The sequence below is a fragment of the Watersipora subatra genome, unplaced genomic scaffold, assembly GCF_963576615.1.
Source record: "Watersipora subatra unplaced genomic scaffold, tzWatSuba1.1 SCAFFOLD_128, whole genome shotgun sequence".
NCBI lineage: Eukaryota > Metazoa > Bryozoa > Gymnolaemata > Cheilostomatida > Watersiporidae > Watersipora > Watersipora subatra.
The window spans coordinates 64717-80416 of record NW_027045347.1 but is presented as its reverse complement, the minus strand read 5'-3'; the positions used below and the strand labels follow the sequence as shown (position 1 = coordinate 80416).

At 40.2% G+C, this 15700-nt stretch overlaps 12 non-coding genes across 12 annotated transcripts; 6 read left to right on the top strand and 6 right to left on the bottom strand.

Moving 5' to 3' along the window:
- Nucleotides 1-1256: 1256 nt before the first annotated feature.
- LOC137410263 (5S ribosomal RNA) lies at nt 1257-1375 on the bottom strand. The gene has a single exon (XR_010981073.1). It is a non-coding gene; the product is annotated as a 5S ribosomal RNA (ribosomal RNA).
- A 134-nt stretch (nt 1376-1509) lies between these two features.
- LOC137410340 (5S ribosomal RNA) lies at nt 1510-1628 on the top strand. The gene has a single exon (XR_010981146.1). It is a non-coding gene; the product is annotated as a 5S ribosomal RNA (ribosomal RNA).
- A 2136-nt stretch (nt 1629-3764) lies between these two features.
- Nucleotides 3765-3883, bottom strand: LOC137410262 (5S ribosomal RNA). Its single transcript, XR_010981072.1, has one exon. It is a non-coding gene; the product is annotated as a 5S ribosomal RNA (ribosomal RNA).
- A 134-nt stretch (nt 3884-4017) lies between these two features.
- On the top strand, nt 4018-4136 carry LOC137410338 (5S ribosomal RNA). The gene has a single exon (XR_010981144.1). It is a non-coding gene; the product is annotated as a 5S ribosomal RNA (ribosomal RNA).
- A 1962-nt stretch (nt 4137-6098) lies between these two features.
- Nucleotides 6099-6217, bottom strand: LOC137410261 (5S ribosomal RNA). The gene has a single exon (XR_010981071.1). It is a non-coding gene; the product is annotated as a 5S ribosomal RNA (ribosomal RNA).
- Nucleotides 6218-6351: 134 nt separating this feature from the next.
- On the top strand, nt 6352-6470 carry LOC137410321 (5S ribosomal RNA). Its single transcript, XR_010981128.1, has one exon. It is a non-coding gene; the product is annotated as a 5S ribosomal RNA (ribosomal RNA).
- Nucleotides 6471-8456: 1986 nt separating this feature from the next.
- Nucleotides 8457-8575, bottom strand: LOC137410258 (5S ribosomal RNA). The gene has a single exon (XR_010981069.1). It is a non-coding gene; the product is annotated as a 5S ribosomal RNA (ribosomal RNA).
- A 134-nt stretch (nt 8576-8709) lies between these two features.
- On the top strand, nt 8710-8828 carry LOC137410337 (5S ribosomal RNA). Its single transcript, XR_010981143.1, has one exon. It is a non-coding gene; the product is annotated as a 5S ribosomal RNA (ribosomal RNA).
- Nucleotides 8829-10981: 2153 nt separating this feature from the next.
- On the bottom strand, nt 10982-11100 carry LOC137410257 (5S ribosomal RNA). The gene has a single exon (XR_010981068.1). It is a non-coding gene; the product is annotated as a 5S ribosomal RNA (ribosomal RNA).
- Nucleotides 11101-11234: 134 nt separating this feature from the next.
- LOC137410336 (5S ribosomal RNA) lies at nt 11235-11353 on the top strand. Its single transcript, XR_010981142.1, has one exon. It is a non-coding gene; the product is annotated as a 5S ribosomal RNA (ribosomal RNA).
- Nucleotides 11354-13450: 2097 nt separating this feature from the next.
- LOC137410256 (5S ribosomal RNA) lies at nt 13451-13569 on the bottom strand. Its single transcript, XR_010981067.1, has one exon. It is a non-coding gene; the product is annotated as a 5S ribosomal RNA (ribosomal RNA).
- A 134-nt stretch (nt 13570-13703) lies between these two features.
- LOC137410335 (5S ribosomal RNA) lies at nt 13704-13822 on the top strand. Its single transcript, XR_010981141.1, has one exon. It is a non-coding gene; the product is annotated as a 5S ribosomal RNA (ribosomal RNA).
- The last annotated feature ends 1878 nt before the right edge of the window (nt 13823-15700 follow it).

Below are 15700 nucleotides of genomic sequence, written 5' to 3'. Positions count from 1 at the left end.
CTAAGGTTGCTCCATCAGTTTTTATCTTTGCGGAACTATCTCTAGCGAAAAGCCTACTTTCGCGTAAGGTCATTTCCACGCAATTATAATTATTTAAAAGGAAAATATTTACCGTAGTTTTCAAAATGCTGACGAAATAATCTAAAGCGCGTGAAGCGGCGGTAACGAGCCTGCAACCTTCGTACGAATCGGCGAGATCTTGAGCGCTATGCGTTTAGCCAATGAGTGAACGAGTCGAATATTATCGAGCGCGAACAACCACGCCATCGAAGTATGAGAGTACACACGACTCCTAATTTGCACAATATCAACGATTCGTTTGAGCCGGGAATATTCGTTACGCAATGGCAAAGTTTTAAGCTATACGTTCGAAGTAACTCGATAGCTTTTCATAGCTAATGAGCGAGCTGGACGAATAACCGGCAGCGCGATTGACCGCTCTTTCAAATATTGAGAGAGCGAACGAATCCTAATTTACATGGTACGCATGAATGTTTCGTTGCAGCGCGATTAACCGCTCTTTCAGATGTTGAGAGAGCAAACGAATCCTAATTTACACGTGTATATAGTAGACGTACTACGATTGTTTCGTTAGGAGTTGAAGCTACTCGCGCGGCGGTCGAACGCGAGCGTACTCGTTTGGAGGCTATTACACCATTTCTAAAGCATCGCTTTATTTGGTTCGACGTGAACATCTTTTTAACACACCTGTTCGCGTAAGTAAAAGCTTTCTATGTAGGGCTGTTTTCTTTCGAACTCGTAGATGAGAAGAACAAGCCAAAGAACGGCGCTTTCTACTCACCTGTCTTTACACGCGTAGACATTAGATAGCCGGTAAACTAATAAGATCTACGATAGCGCGTCACTTTATGTCGAGAAAAAGTAACAAACTTCCTTTAAAAGAGATTTCTTCGGATTAAAAGTGAGAATATGTTATTTTTATGTTGAGATCGGACGCTGCAACAGTTTTCGTTATACACGAGTAGAGTACATCCTTCGACTACAAAAAGTGTCGCGCTTTAATTGATCACGCTTGCCAGAAGGGTTTTGACGCGGAAATGCAGCAGCAAAGTTATATATACTGTTACACACTACACGTACGTAGTACATAGTACATAGTACATAGTATATGTATATATATATAACGCATACGTAGTACATGTTCATGTACATGTACATGTACATGTACATGTACATGTAGATGAAGATAGCGCGAAGATCGCGATGAAGATAGCAAGATGTAAAAATAAATAAAAAGTCTACAGCACCCGGTATTCCCAGGCGGTCACCCATCCAAGTACTAACCGGGCTCGACGTTGCTTAGCTTCAGTGATCGGACGAGAACTGGCGTTTTCAACGTGATATGGCCGTAGACATTTAGTAAGCTTCAACAGACGCTAATGAGAAACGTGGCAATAATCAGCGAACGCCCATTGGACAATATAGTCACGGCTTGGTGAGCATTATTATAACTCTGCGTTAATAGCGTGTCTCGAAGAGCGCATCAGTGTCTACGGCCATATCACGTTGAAAACGCCAGTTCTCGTCCGATCACTGAAGCTAAGCAACGTCGAGCCCGGTTAGTACTTGGATGGGTGACCGCCTGGGAATACCGGGTGCTGTAGACCTTTAGTTTTTATCAAAATTATACTAATTTAGAATTTTCAAGCTTCTTTAATTCACTCTATCTCTTGATATAGAATAAAAAATCATTTCCGCTTGAAAGTCTTTTAATTCGCTCTATCTCTTGATGTAAAATAAAAAATCATTTCCGCTTGAAAGTCTTTTAATTCGCTCTATCTCTTGATGTAAAATAAAAAATCATTTCCATTTAAAAGTCTTTTAATTCGCTCTATCTCTTGATTTAAAACAAAAAATCATTTCCATTTAAAAGTCTTTTAATTCGCTCTATCTTTTGATATAAAATAAAAAATCATTTCCATTTAAAAGTCTTTTAATTCGCTCTATCTTTTGATATAAAATAAAAAATCATTTCCATTCAAAAGTCTTTTAATTCGCTCTATCTTTTGATATAAAATAAAAAATCATTTCCATTCAAAGGTTTTAGCCGAAACTGGATAATATGAATATTATTAGTACTTGATGCTATCCGGCTAGCTTCAATCTCCTCATCTTCACCAGCCATGCGCCGCTGCTACCCGTGCATTTTAAAGAGGATATAATTTCGATTCGTTTTCATTTTGCGCGGCGTAATAGCTCAAGAAACTCGCGTTAAGATTTCCTTTTAATTGCGCAACTCGTATGTCGGCGTTATGAGTTTACCTAAAAGCTAAAATAAATAACTAAACGAAACTCGACTCGGCCTTTCGCCGCAAAATACGCATTCTCGTAATGTAAACTCGAGCGATCGTCTTCGATCGTGATGAAACAAAACCGTACTCGCGGATGCGTAAAAGTCTAAAAGGTAAATTGTGTCAAAAAGTTTCGAAACGATTTACAAACCGGAACGTGGAATCTACGTTACGACGGCAACTAAGTTCGGTGATGAGCGCGGGCCAGCGCGTAGCTAAGGTTGCTCCATCAGTTTTTATCTTTGCGGAACTATCTCTAGCGAAAAGCCTACTTTCGCGTAAGGTCATTTCCACGCAATTATAATTATTTAAAAGGAAAATATTTACCGTAGTTTTCAAAATGCTGACGAAATAATCTAAAGCGCGTGAAGCGGCGGTAACGAGCCTGCAACCTTCGTACGAATCGGCGAGATCTTGAACGCTATGCGTTTAGCCAATGAGTGAACGAGTCGAATATTATCGAGCGCGAACAACCACGCCATCGAAGTATGAGAGTACACACGACTCCTAATTTGCACAATATCAACGATTCGTTTGAGCCGGGAATATTCGTTACGCAATGGCAAAGTTTTAAGCTATACGTTCGAAGTAACTCGATAGCTTTTCATAGCTAATGAGCGAGCTGGACGAATAACCGGCAGCGCGATTGACCGCTCTTTCAAATATTGAGAGAGCGAACGAATCCTAATTTACATGGTACGCATGAATGTTTCGTTGCAGCGCGATTAACCGCTCTTTCAGATGTTGAGAGAGCAAACGAATCCTAATTTACACGTGTATATAGTAGACGTACTACGATTGTTTCGTTAGGAGTTGAAGCTACTCGCGCGGCGGTCGAACGCGAGCGTACTCGTTTGGAGGCTATTACACCATTTCTAAAGCATCGCTTTATTTGGTTCGACGTGAACATCTTTTTAACACACCTGTTCGCGTAAGTAAAAGCTTTCCATGTAGGGCTGTTTTCTTTCGAACTCGTAGATGAGAAGAACAAGCCAAAGAACGGCGCTTTCTACTCACCTGTCTTTACACGCGTAGACATTAGATAGCCGGTAAACTAATAAGATCTACGATAGCGCGTCACTTTATGTCGAGAAAAAGTAACAAACTTCCTTTAAAAGAGATTTCTTCGGATTAAAAGTGAGAATATGTTATTTTGATGTTGAGATCGGACGCTGCAACAGTTTTCGTTATACACGAGTAGAGTACATCCTTCGACTACAAAAAGTGTCGCGCTTTAATTGATCACGCTTGCCAGAAGGGTTTTGACGCGGAAATGCAGCAGCAAAGTTATATATACTGTTACACACTACACGTACGTAGTACATAGTACATAGTATATGTATATATATATAACGCATACGTAGTACATGAACATGTACATGTACATGTACATGTAGATGAATATAGCGCGAAGATCGCGATGAAGATAGCAAGATGTAAAAATAAATAAAAAGTCTACAGCACCCGGTATTCCCAGGCGGTCACCCATCCAAGTACTAACCGGGCTCGACGTTGCTTAGCTTCAGTGATCGGACGAGAACTGGCGTTTTCAACGTGATATGGCCGTAGACACTGATGCGCTCTTCGAGACACGCTATTAACGCAGAGTTATAATAATGCTCACCAAGCCGTGACTATATTGTCCAATGGGCGTTCGCTGATTATTGCCACGTTTCTCATTAGCGTCTGTTGAAGCTTACTAAATGTCTACGGCCATATCACGTTGAAAACGCCAGTTCTCGTCCGATCACTGAAGCTAAGCAACGTCGAGCCCGGTTAGTACTTGGATGGGTGACCGCCTGGGAATACCGGGTGCTGTAGACCTTTAGTTTTTATCAAAATTATACTAATTTAGAATTTTCAAGCTTCTTTAATTCACTCTATCTCTTGATATAGAATAAAAAATCATTTCCGCTTGAAGGTCTTTTAATTCGCTCTATCTCTTGATGTAAAATAAAAAATCATTTCCATTTAAAAGTCTTTTAATTCGCTCTATCTTTTGATATAAAATAAAAAATCATTTCCATTTAAAAGTCTTTTAATTCGCTCTATCTTTTGATATAAAATAAAAAATCATTTCCATTCAAAGGTTTTAGCCGAAACTGGATAATATGAATATTATTAGTACTTGATGCTATGCGGCTAGCTTCAATCTCCTCATCTTCACCAGCCATGCGCCGCTGCTACCTGTGTATTTTAAAGAGGATATAATTTCGATTCGTTTTCATTTTGCGCGGCGTAATAGCTCAAGAAACTCGCGTTAAGATTTCCTTTTAATTGCGCAACTCGTATGTCGGCGTTACGAGTTTACCTAAAAGCTAAAATAAATAACTAAACGAAACTCGACTCGGCCTTTCGCCGCAAAATACGCATTCTCGTAATGTAAACTCGAGCGATCGTCTTCGATCGTGATGAAACAAAACCGTACTCGCGGATGCGTAAAAGTCTAAAAGGTAAATTGTGTCAAAAAGTTTCGAAACGAATTACAAACCGGAACGTGGAATCTACGTTACGACGGCAACTAAGTTCGGTGATGAGCGCGGGCCAGCGCGTAGCTAAGGTTGCTCCATCAGTTTTTATCTTTGCGGAATTATCTCTAGCGAAAAGCCTACATTCGCGTAAGGTCATTTCCACGCGATTATAATTATTTAAAAGGAAAATATTTACCGTAGTTTTCAAAATGCTGACGAAATAATCTAAAGCGCGTGAAGCGGCGGTAACGAGCCTGCAACCTTCGTACGAATCGGCGAGATCTTGAACGCTATGCGTTTAGCCAATGAGTGAACGAGTCGAATATTATCGAGCGCGAACAACCACGCCGTCGAAGTATGAGAGTACACACGACTCTTAATTTGCACAATATCAACGATTCGTTTGAGCCGGGAATATTCGTTACGCAATGGCAAAGTTTTAAGCTATGCGTTCGAAGTAACTCGATAGCTTTTCATAGCTAATGAGCGAGCTGGACGAATAACCGGCAGCGCGATTGACCGCTCTTTCAAATATTGAGAGAGCGAACGAATCCTAGTTTACATGGTACGCATGAATGTTTCGTTGCAGCGCGATTAACCGCTCTTTCAGATGTTGAGAGAGCAAACGAATCCTAATTTACACGTGTATATAGTAGACGTACTACGATTGTTTCGTTAGGAGTTGAAGCTACTCGCGCGGCGGTCGAACGCGAGCGTACTCGTTTGGAGGCTATTACACCATTTCTAAAGCATCGCTTTATTTGGTTCGACGTGAACATCTTTTTAACACACCTGTTCGCGTAAGTAAAAGCTTTCTATGTAGGGCTGTTTTCTTTCGAACTCGTAGATGAGAAGAACAAGCCAAAGAACGGCGCTTACTACTCACCTGTCTTTACACGCGTAGACATTCGATAGCCGGTAAACTAATAAGATCTACGATAGCGCGTCACTTTATGTCGAGAAAAAGTAACAAACTTCCTTTAAAAGAGATTTCTTCGGATTAAAAGTGAGAATATGTTATTTTTATGTTGAGATCGGACGCTGCAACAGTTTTCGTTATACACGAGTAGAGTACATCCTTCGACTACAAAAAGTGTCGCGCTTTAATTGATCACGCTTGCCAGAAGGGTTTTGACACGGAAATGCAGCAGCAAAGTTATATATACTGTTACACACTACACGTACGTAGTACATAGTACATAGTATATGTATATATATATAACGCATACGTAGTACATGAACATGTACATGTACATGTAGATGAAGATAGCGCGAAGATCGCGATGAAGATAGCAAGATGTAAAAATAAATAAAAAGTCTACAGCACCCGGTATTCCCAGGCGGTCACCCATCCAAGTACTAACCGGGCTCGACGTTGCTTAGCTTCAGTGATCGGACGAGAACTGGCGTTTTCAACGTGATATGGCCGTAGACACTGATACGCTCTTCGAGACACGCTATTAACGCAGAGTTATAATAATGCTCACCAAGCCGTGACTATATTGTCCAATGGGCGTTCGCTGATTATTGCCACGTTTCTCATTAGCGTCTGTTGAAGCTTACTAAATGTCTACGGCCATATCACATTGAAAACGCCAGTTCTCGTCCGATCACTGAAGCTAAGCAACGTCGAGCCCGGTTAGTACTTGGATGGGTGACCGCCTGGGAATACCGGGTGCTGTAGACCTTTAGTTTTTATCAAAATTATACTAATTTAGAATTTTCAAGCTTCTTTAATTCACTCTATCTCTTGATATAGAATAAAAAATCATTTCCGCTTGAAAGTCTTTTAATTCGCTCTATCTCTTGATGTAAAATAAAAAATCATTTCCATTTAAAAGTCTTTTAATTCGCTCTATCTTTTGATATAAAATAAAAAATCATTTCCATTTAAAAGTCTTTTAATTCGCTCTATCTTTTGATATAAAATAAAAAATCATTTCCATTCAAAGGTTTTAGCCGAAACTGGATAATATGAATATTATTAGTACTTGATGCTATCCGGCTAGCTTCAATCTCCTCATCTTCACCAGCCATGCGCCGCTGCTACCCGTGTATTTTAAAGAGGATATAATTTCGATTCGTTTTCATTTTGCGCGGCGTAATAGCTCAAGAAACTCGCGTTAAGATTTCCTTTTAATTGCGCAACTCGTATGTCGGCGTTACGAGTTTACCTAAAAGCTAAAATAAATAACTAAACGAAACTCGACTCGGCCTTTCGCCGCAAAATACGCATTCTCGTAATGTAAACTCGAGCGATCGTCTTCGATCGTGATGAAACAAAACCGTACTCGCGGATGCGTAAAAGTCTAAAAGGTAAATTGTGTCAAAAAGTTTCGAAACGAATTACAAACCGGAACGTGGAATCTACGTTACGACGGCAACTAAGTTCGGTGATGAGCGCGGGCCAGCGCGTAGCTAAGGTTGCTCCATCAGTTTTTATCTTTGCGGAATTATCTCTAGCGAAAAGCCTACATTCGCGTAAGGTCATTTCCACGCGATTATAATTATTTAAAAGGAAAATATTTACCGTAGTTTTCAAAATGCTGACGAAATAATCTAAAGCGCGTGAAGCGGCGGTAACGAGCCTGCAACCTTCGTACGAATCGGCGAGATCTTGAACGCTATGCGTTTAGCCAATGAGTGAACGAGTCGAATATTATCGAGCGCGAACAACCACGCCGTCGAAGTATGAGAGTACACACGACTCCTAATTTGCACAATATCAACGATTCGTTTGAGCCGGGAATATTCGTTACGCAAGGCAAAGTTTTAAGCTATGCGTTCGAAGTAACTCGATAGCTTTTCATAGCTAATGAGCGAGCTGGACGAATAACCGGCAGCGCGATTGACCGCTCTTTCAAATATTGAGAGAGCGAACGAATCCTAGTTTACATGGTACGCATGAATGTTTCGTTGCAGCGCGATTAACCGCTCTTTCAGATGTTGAGAGAGCAAACGAATCCTAATTTACACGTGTATATAGTAGACGTACTACGATTGTTTCGTTAGGAGTTGAAGCTACTCGCGCGGCGGTCGAACGCGAGCGTACTCGTTTGGAGGCTATTACACCATTTCTAAAGCATCGCTTTATTTGGTTCGACGTGAACATCTTTTTAACACACCTGTTCGCGTAAGTAAAAGCTTTCTATGTAGGGCTGTTTTCGTTCGAACTCGTAGATGAGAAGAACAAGCCAAAGAACGGCGCTTACTACTCACCTGTCTTTACACGCGTAGACATTAGATAGCCGGTAAACTAATAAGATCTACGATAGCGCGTCACTTTATGTCGAGAAAAAGTAACAAACTTCCTTTAAAAGAGATTTCTTCGGATTAAAAGTGAGAATATGTTATTTTTATGTTGAGATCGGACGCTGCAACAGTTTTCGTTATACACGAGTAGAGTACATCCTTCGACTACAAAAAGTGTCGCGCTTTAATTGATCACGCTTGCCAGAAGGGTTTTGACGCGGAAATGCAGCAGCAAAGTTATATATACTGTTACACACTACACGTACGTAGTACATAGTACATAGTACATAGTATATGTATATATATATAACGCATACGTAGTACATGTTCATGTACATGAACATGTACATGTACATGTACATGTAGATGAAGATAGCGCGAAGATCGCGATGAAGATAGCAAGATGTAAAAATAAATAAAAAGTCTACAGCACCCGGTATTCCCAGGCGGTCACCCATCCAAGTACTAACCGGGCTCGACGTTGCTTAGCTTCAGTGATCGGACGAGAACTGGCGTTTTCAACGTGATATGGCCGTAGACACTGATGCGCTCTTCGAGACACGCTATTAACGCAGAGTTATAATAATGCTCACCAAGCCGTGACTATATTGTCCAATGGGCGTTCGCTGATTATTGCCACGTTTCTCATTAGCGTCTGTTGAAGCTTACTAAATGTCTACGGCCATATCACGTTGAAAACGCCAGTTCTCGTCCGATCACTGAAGCTAAGCAACGTCGAGCCCGGTTAGTACTTGGATGGGTGACCGCCTGGGAATACCGGGTGCTGTAGACCTTTAGTTTTTATCAAAATTATACTAATTTAGAATTTTCAAGCTTCTTTAATTCACTCTATCTCTTGATATAGAATAAAAAATCATTTCCGCTTGAAAGTCTTTTAATTCGCTCTATCTCTTGATGTAAAATAAAAAATCATTTCCGCTTGAAAGTCTTTTAATTCGCTCTATCTCTTGATGTAAAATAAAAAATCATTTCCGCTTGAAAGTCTTTTAATTCGCTCTATCTCTTGATGTAAAATAAAAAATCATTTCCATTTAAAAGTCTTTTAATTCGCTCTATCTCTTGATTTAAAACAAAAAATCATTTCCATTTAAAAGTCTTTTAATTCGCTCTATCTTTTGATATAAAATAAAAAATCATTTCCATTTAAAAGTCTTTTAATTCGCTCTATCTTTTGATATAAAATAAAAAATCATTTCCATTCAAAGGTTTTAGCCGAAACTGGATAATATGAATATTATTAGTACTTGATGCTATCCGGCTAGCTTCAATCTCCTCATCTTCACCAGCCATGCGCCGCTGCTACCCGTGTATTTTAAAGAGGATATAATTTCGATTCGTTTTCATTTTGCGCGGCGTAATAGCTCAAGAAACTCGCGTTAAGATTTCCTTTTAATTGCGCAACTCGTATGTCGGCGTTACGAGTTTACCTAAAAGCTAAAATAAATAACTAAACGAAACTCGACTCGGCCTTTCGCCGCAAAATACGCATTCTCGTAATGTAAACTCGAGCGATCGTCTTCGATCGTGATGAAACAAAACCGTACTCGCGGATGCGTAAAAGTCTAAAAGGTAAATTGTGTCAAAAAGTTTCGAAACGAATTACAAACCGGAACGTGGAATCTACGTTACAACGGCAACTAAGTTCGGTGATGAGCGCGGGCCAGCGCGTAGCTAAGGTTGCTCCATCAGTTTTTATCTTTGCGGAATTATCTCTAGCGAAAAGCCTACTTTCGCGTAAGGTCATTTCCACGCGATTATAATTATTTAAAAGGAAAATATTTACCGTAGTTTTCAAAATGCTGACGAAATAATCTAAAGCGCGTGAAGCGGCGGTAACGAGCCTGCAACCTTCGTATGAATCGGCGAGATCTTGAACGCTATGCGTTTAGCCAATGAGTGAACGAGTCGAATATTATCGAGCGCGAACAACCACGCCGTCGAAGTATGAGAGTACACACGACTCCTAATTTGCACAATATCAACGATTCGTTTGAGCCGGGAATATTCGTTACGCAATGGCAAAGTTTTAAGCTATGCGTTCGAAGTAACTCGATAGCTTTTCATAGCTAATGAGCGAGCTGGACGAATAACCGGCAGCGCGATTGACCGCTCTTTCAAATATTGAGAGAGCGAACGAATCCTAGTTTACATGGTACGCATGAATGTTTCGTTGCAGCGCGATTAACCGCTCTTTCAGATGTTAAGAGAGCAAACGAATCCTAATTTACACGTGTATATAGTAGACGTACTACGATTGTTTCGTTAGGAGTTGAAGCTACTCGCGCGGCGGTCGAACGCGAGCGTACTCGTTTGGAGGCTATTACACCATTTCTAAAGCATCGCTTTATTTGGTTCGACGTGAACATCTTTTTAACACACCTGTTCGCGTAAGTAAAAGCTTTCTATGTAGGGCTGTTTTCTTTCGAACTCGTAGATGAGAAGAACAAGCCAAAGAACGGCGCTTTCTACTCACCTGTCTTTACACGCGTAGATATTAGATAGCCGGTAAACTAATAAGATCTACGATAGCGCGTCACTTTATGTCGAGAAAAAGTAACAAACTTCCTTTAAAAGAGATTTCTTCGGATTAAAAGTGAGAATATGTTATTTTTATGTTGAGATCGGACGCTGCAACAGTTTTCGTTATACACGAGTAGAGTACATCCTTCGACTACAAAAAGTGTCGCGCTTTAATTGATCACGCTTGCCAGAAGGGTTTTGACGCGGAAATGCAGCAGCAAAGTTATATATACTGTTACACACTACACGTACGTAGTACATAGTACATAGTACATAGTATATGTATATATATAACGCATACGTAGTACATGTTCATGTACATGAACATGTACATGTACATGTACATGTAGATGAAGATAGCGCGAAGATCGCGATGAAGATAGCAAGATGTAAAAATAAATAAAAAGTCTACAGCACCCGGTATTCCCAGGCGGTCACCCATCCAAGTACTAACCGGGCTCGACGTTGCTTAGCTTCAGTGATCGGACGAGAACTGGCGTTTTCAACGTGATATGGCCGTAGACACTGATGCGCTCTTCGAGACACGCTATTAACGCAGAGTTATAATAATGCTCACCAAGCCGTGACTATATTGTCCAATGGGCGTTCGCTGATTATTGCCACGTTTCTCATTAGCGTCTGTTGAAGCTTACTAAATGTCTACGGCCATATCACGTTGAAAACGCCAGTTCTCGTCCGATCACTGAAGCTAAGCAACGTCGAGCCCGGTTAGTACTTGGATGGGTGACCGCCTGGGAATACCGGGTGCTGTAGACCTTTAGTTTTTATCAAAATTATACTAATTTAGAATTTTCAAGCTTCTTTAATTCACTCTATCTCTTGATATAGAATAAAAAATCATTTCCGCTTGAAAGTCTTTTAATTCGCTCTATCTCTTGATGTAAAATAAAAAATCATTTCCGCTTGAAAGTCTTTTAATTCGCTCTATCTCTTGATGTAAAATAAAAAATCATTTCCATTTAAAAGTCTTTTAATTCGCTCTATCTCTTGATTTAAAACAAAAAATCATTTCCATTTAAAAGTCTTTTAATTCGCTCTATCTTTTGATATAAAATAAAAAATCATTTCCATTTAAAAGTCTTTTAATTCGCTCTATCTTTTGATATAAAATAAAAAATCATTTCCATTCAAAGGTTTTAGCCGAAACTGGATAATATGAATATTATTAGTACTTGATGCTATCCGGCTAGCTTCAATCTCCTCATCTTCACCAGCCATGCGCCGTTGCTACCCGTGTATTTTAAAGAGGATATAATTTCGATTCGTTTTCATTTTGCGCGGCGTAATAGCTCAAGAAACTCGCGTTAAGATTTCCTTTTAATTGCGCAACTCGTATGTCGGCGTTACGAGTTTACCTAAAAGCTAAAATAAATAACTAAACGAAACTCGACTCGGCCTTTCGCCGCAAAATACGCATTCTCGTAATGTAAACTCGAGCGATCGTCTTCGATCGTGATGAAACAAAACCGTACTCGCGGATGCGTAAAAGTCTAAAAGGTAAATTGTGTCAAAAAGTTTCGAAACGAATTACAAACCGGAACGTGGAATCTACGTTACGACGGCAACTAAGTTCGGTGATGAGCGCGGGCCAGCGCGTAGCTAAGGTTGCTCCATCAGTTTTTATCTTTGCGGAATTATCTCTAGCGAAAAGCCTACATTCGCGTAAGGTCATTTCCACGCGATTATAATTATTTAAAAGGAAAATATTTACCGTAGTTTTCAAAATGCTGACGAAATAATCTAAAGCGCGTGAAGCGGCGGTAACGAGCCTGCAACCTTCGTACGAATCGGCGAGATCTTGAACGCTATGCGTTTAGCCAATGAGTGAACGAGTCGAATATTATCGAGCGCGAACAACCACGCCGTCGAAGTATGAGAGTACACACGACTCTTAATTTGCACAATATCAACGATTCGTTTGAGCCGGGAATATTCGTTACGCAATGGCAAAGTTTTAAGCTATGCGTTCGAAGTAACTCGATAGCTTTTCATAGCTAATGAGCGAGCTGGACGAATAACCGGCAGCGCGATTGACCGCTCTTTCAAATATTGAGAGAGCGAACGAATCCTAGTTTACATGGTACGCATGAATGTTTCGTTGCAGCGCGATTAACCGCTCTTTCAGATGTTGAGAGAGCAAACGAATCCTAATTTACACGTGTATATAGTAGACGTACTACGATTGTTTCGTTAGGAGTTGAAGCTACTCGCGCGGCGGTCGAACGCGAGCGTACTCGTTTGGAGGCTATTACACCATTTCTAAAGCATCGCTTTATTTGGTTCGACGTGAACATCTTTTTAACACACCTGTTCGCGTAAGTAAAAGCTTTCTATGTAGGGCTGTTTTCTTTCGAACTCGTAGATGAGAAGAACAAGCCAAAGAACGGCGCTTTCTACTCACCTGTCTTTACACGCGTAGATATTAGATAGCCGGTAAACTAATAAGATCTACGATAGCGCGTCACTTTATGTCGAGAAAAAGTAACAAACTTCCTTTAAAAGAGATTTCTTCGGATTAAAAGTGAGAATATGTTATTTTTATGTTGAGATCGGACGCTGCAACAGTTTTCGTTATACACGAGTAGAGTACATCCTTCGACTACAAAAAGTGTCGCGCTTTAATTGATCACGCTTGCCAGAAGGGTTTTGACGCGGAAATGCAGCAGCAAAGTTATATATACTGTTACACACTACACGTACGTAGTACATAGTACATAGTACATAGTATATGTATATATATAACGCATACGTAGTACATGTTCATGTACATGAACATGTACATGTACATGTACATGTAGATGAAGATAGCGCGAAGATCGCGATGAAGATAGCAAGATGTAAAAATAAATAAAAAGTCTACAGCACCCGGTATTCCCAGGCGGTCACCCATCCAAGTACTAACCGGGCTCGACGTTGCTTAGCTTCAGTGATCGGACGAGAACTGGCGTTTTCAACGTGATATGGCCGTAGACACTGATGCGCTCTTCGAGACACGCTATTAACGCAGAGTTATAATAATGCTCACCAAGCCGTGACTATATTGTCCAATGGGCGTTCGCTGATTATTGCCACGTTTCTCATTAGCGTCTGTTGAAGCTTACTAAATGTCTACGGCCATATCACGTTGAAAACGCCAGTTCTCGTCCGATCACTGAAGCTAAGCAACGTCGAGCCCGGTTAGTACTTGGATGGGTGACCGCCTGGGAATACCGGGTGCTGTAGACCTTTAGTTTTTATCAAAATTATACTAATTTAGAATTTTCAAGCTTCTTTAATTCACTCTATCTCTTGATATAGAATAAAAAATCATTTCCGCTTGAAAGTCTTTTAATTCGCTCTATCTCTTGATGTAAAATAAAAAATCATTTCCGCTTGAAAGTCTTTTAATTCGCTCTATCTCTTGATGTAAAATAAAAAATCATTTCCATTTAAAAGTCTTTTAATTCGCTCTATCTCTTGATTTAAAACAAAAAATCATTTCCATTTAAAAGTCTTTTAATTCGCTCTATCTTTTGATATAAAATAAAAAATCATTTCCATTTAAAAGTCTTTTAATTCGCTCTATCTTTTGATATAAAATAAAAAATCATTTCCATTCAAAGGTTTTAGCCGAAACTGGATAATATGAATATTATTAGTACTTGATGCTATCCGGCTAGCTTCAATCTCCTCATCTTCACCAGCCATGCGCCGTTGCTACCCGTGTATTTTAAAGAGGATATAATTTCGATTCGTTTTCATTTTGCGCGGCGTAATAGCTCAAGAAACTCGCGTTAAGATTTCCTTTTAATTGCGCAACTCGTATGTCGGCGTTACGAGTTTACCTAAAAGCTAAAATAAATAACTAAACGAAACTCGACTCGGCCTTTCGCCGCAAAATACGCATTCTCGTAATGTAAACTCGAGCGATCGTCTTCGATCGTGATGAAACAAAACCGTACTCGCGGATGCGTAAAAGTCTAAAAGGTAAATTGTGTCAAAAAGTTTCGAAACGAATTACAAACCGGAACGTGGAATCTACGTTACGACGGCAACTAAGTTCGGTGATGAGCGCGGGCCAGCGCGTAGCTAAGGTTGCTCCATCAGTTTTTATCTTTGCGGAATTATCTCTAGCGAAAAGCCTACATTCGCGTAAGGTCATTTCCACGCGATTATAATTATTTAAAAGGAAAATATTTACCGTAGTTTTCAAAATGCTGACGAAATAATCTAAAGCGCGTGAAGCGGCGGTAACGAGCCTGCAACCTTCGTACGAATCGGCGAGATCTTGAACGCTATGCGTTTAGCCAATGAGTGAACGAGTCGAATATTATCGAGCGCGAACAACCACGCCGTCGAAGTATGAGAGTACACACGACTCTTAATTTGCACAATATCAACGATTCGTTTGAGCCGGGAATATTCGTTACGCAATGGCAAAGTTTTAAGCTATGCGTTCGAAGTAACTCGATAGCTTTTCATAGCTAATGAGCGAGCTGGACGAATAACCGGCAGCGCGATTGACCGCTCTTTCAAATATTGAGAGAGCGAACGAATCCTAGTTTACATGGTACGCATGAATGTTTCGTTGCAGCGCGATTAACCGCTCTTTCAGATGTTGAGAGAGCAAACGAATCCTAATTTACACGTGTATATAGTAGACGTACTACGATTGTTTCGTTAGGAGTTGAAGCTACTCGCGCGGCGGTCGAACGCGAGCGTACTCGTTTGGAGGCTATTACACCATTTCTAAAGCATCGCTTTATTTGGTTCGACGTGAACATCTTTTTAACACACCTGTTCGCGTAAGTAAAAGCTTTCTATGTAGGGCTGTTTTCTTTCGAACTCGTAGATGAGAAGAACAAGCCAAAGAACGGCGCTTACTACTCACCTGTCTTTACACGCGTAGACATTAGATAGCCGGTAAACTAATAAGATCTACGATAGCGCGTCACTTTATGTCGAGAAAAAGTAACAAACTTCCTTTAAAAGAGATTTCTTCGGATTAAAAGTGAGAATATGTTATTTTTATGTTGAGATCGGACGCTGCAACAGTTTTCGTTATACACGAGTAGAGTACATCCTTCGACTACAAAAAGTGTCGCGCTTTAATTGATCACGCTT